This window comes from Colobus angolensis, unplaced genomic scaffold, assembly GCF_000951035.1.
Source record: "Colobus angolensis palliatus isolate OR3802 unplaced genomic scaffold, Cang.pa_1.0 Scaffold27, whole genome shotgun sequence".
Lineage (NCBI taxonomy): Eukaryota > Metazoa > Chordata > Mammalia > Primates > Cercopithecidae > Colobus > Colobus angolensis.
Window position 1 is genome coordinate 17187595 of NW_012115932.1, and position 3069 is coordinate 17190663.

The following is a 3069-nucleotide window of genomic DNA, read 5'->3' on the forward strand; positions in this document are numbered from 1 at the left end:
CTGACCTCGTGATCCGCCCGTCTCGGCCTCCCAAAGTGCTGGGATTACAGGCTTGAGCCACCGCGCCTGGCCCTAATTTTTGTATTTTTATAATAGAGATAGGGTTTCTCCATGTTGGCCAGGCTGATCTCAAACACCTGACCTCAGGTGATCCACCCGTCTTGGCCTCGCAAAGTGCTGGGATTACAGGTGTGAGCCACCAAGCCCGGCCCTCTTTTCTTGATGTCTGGATTTCTAGGACATGAACTTAGATTATTTATTCATTCATTCAACAAAGAATTATCATTATTATTTTCTTTCTGTCCCCACCCAACAACAAGGAACTATTAAATAGCTGCCACACACAGGGTGTTATAGACACTGCTGAACATTACAAATACATTGGTAAACCAGACGTGGTTCCTCCCTCAAGGAGGAACAGAAGGAGGCACAGACATAAAATCTTCCAGACTATTAGGAAGGAGGGTCCAACAGCCCCTGTTCAACTAAGTGTGGTGACTGATACCTCTAATCCCAACATTTTGGGAGGCTGAGGCAGGATGATCACTTGAGCCTAGGAGTTCAAGACCAGCTGGGCAACATAGCAACACCCTGTCTGTATTAAAAAACAAACAAACAAAAAAAACCAGAAACAGAACAGAAAACAGCCCTTGTTGGAAGTGGCTCATACCAACATCTGAAAAGGTTGAGAGATGCCTTTCTCTACCACAGCAGCCTGGCCAGGCCTGGGGGTGTGCAGTGATTCGGGCTGGCACATGCCTTTCTCTCTGATGTCCAGAGCTAAGTATAACCAAGGAGGGAGAAGCTAGTGAGAAGCTGAGACTGTGTGAGCCTGAGTTCTGTCCAGACCGGAGGGAGAGGGCCCAGGCTAGGCCAGCCCTAGAGGTGCTGTGTCTTTTGTGCTACAGGCCTGGCTGACCTCAAGCTTGAAATCCCAGCCTCCCCCACTATTTATAGCCCCAGAGGACTTGGGAGGGGCAGTGTGGAGGCTGAAGGGAAAGTGGAAAGAACATGGACTTTGACCCTTGGCTCAAACACTTGGTTTTGAGATTTGGCTCCACTGCTAATGGACCGCAGGACCATTGGCAAGTTACCGTATGTTGCTAAACCTCAGTCTTCCCATCTGTAAAATGGAGGAGATAGTCCATATGGGTCCTCATAGAGTCAACTTGAGAATCCAAAGAGAATATAAAGCAGCAAGTGTAGCTAGCTGTCTTCAGACCAGGCCTGCCATGGCGTTTCCAAATGCTGCCACCCGCAGGGCCCTGGGCACTGAGATTTCCTGCAGCTGACAGCAGAGGTGCTTCTGGAAAAGCTGGGCCAGGCACCAGCATTCTGTTAGAGGTGTTTGAGCGGAGGATGTCAAGAGTTACGGCCTCAGTTATAAAGTGGCAGATCATCATGGCACCAAGTTATAAAAACCTAGCTGCACATCTCAGACTAGCTTCATGAGTGGATTCCAAATACACACATGCACACACAAGCACAGATATTTTGTAGGCTGTATATCATCCTTAAACAATTCCTGGCCCCAAAAGACATTCGCTGCAGATTGTGCACACATGTGTCTTATTTATAGTCAAATTAAAGCTGAGAATAAAGCACAGATGGGAAATTCCCACTCAGATTCCAGCTGTAAGTGCAGCAGATGGATGTTATCAAGTTAGGATTTTCTTGTCTTAACATTTTTCCTTACTGCTTCCCACTAATTGTCAACATCCTCCTCACAATATGGAATTGCGTGGGCTCTGTATGCCCTAAAAGTGCTCCCTTTGACACTGTATTCCTCTTTTACTTGCCTCCTTCTGAAAATAGAGTCAAATGTGACCCATTTTGAAATGTCATTAATAACAACATCTTGCAACCTCCGTCAGCCACCAGGGTGAATCCTTCGCCAAGGCAGAGTGTGGCCCTCTCCATGCTCAACCATGAGAGGGCAGTGTCCACATTTGCTCTACCATCTTGCAGTGAGTGTGGTAATCTTCATTGGTCCATTTGAAGTGTTCTTATGGATATATATGCACTGCATGTATATGTATATATGTACTGCATATGTATATGCAGTATGTATATATGTAGGTATCAGATTTTGTTTGTTTGAGACAGAGTCTCGGTCTGTCACCCAGGCTTAAGTTCTGTGGCACTATCCCAGCTCGCTGCAACTTCCGCCTCCTGGGTTCAAGCAATTCTCTGCCTCAGCCTCCCGAGTAGCTGGGATTACAGGCACCAACCACCATGCCTGGCTAATTTTTTTTTTTTTTTTGTATTTTTAGTAGAGACTGGGGTTTTACCATTTTGGCCAGGCTGGCCTTGAACTCCTGACCTCATGATCCACCTGCCTTGGCCTCCCAAAGTGCTGGGATTACAGGCGTGAGCCCCCGCGCCTGGCCAGATTTTTTAAAACATAAATGTATGAAACTTACCTGTATTTTGTTTTTGGAATATGTTTCCTAAGTGGCCTTAATTTTCACTGTTAAACAGTAATGCAAGCTCAGATGCTACATTTTTTTTTTTTTTTTTTTGAGCAGGCTCTCACTCTTTTGCCCAGGCTGGAGTACAGTGGTGTGATAATGGCTCACTGCAACCTCTGTCTTCCAGGCTCAAGAGATCCTCCCACCTCAGCCTCCTGAGTAGCTGGGACTACAGGTGTGCACCACCACGCCTGGCTAAATTTTGTTTATTTTTTGTAGAGATGAAGTCTCACTTTGTTGCCCAGGCTGGTTTCAAACTCCTGGGCTCAAGCAATCCTTCTGCCTCAGCCTCCTAAAGTACTGGGATTACAGGCATGAGCCACTGTGCCCAGCTCAGCTGTGACGTTTTGATGAGCTGACAGTCAAGGAGTTAAAGTTATGGAGCAGCCATCAAGAGATCTTTCATTCAAAAAGTATTTACTGAGCACCTACTATGTACCAGGCACTTGTGTTAGAGCTACACAGTGAACAAAACAAAGATTGTCTGTCGTCGTGGAGCTTCTGGTGTGTGGGGGATGGTGGGCAGATGATAACAATCCTGGAAATAAGCAATTTGGGAAGAGTGGAGCTGATTGATGGCGATCTGCATGGAGAGGTG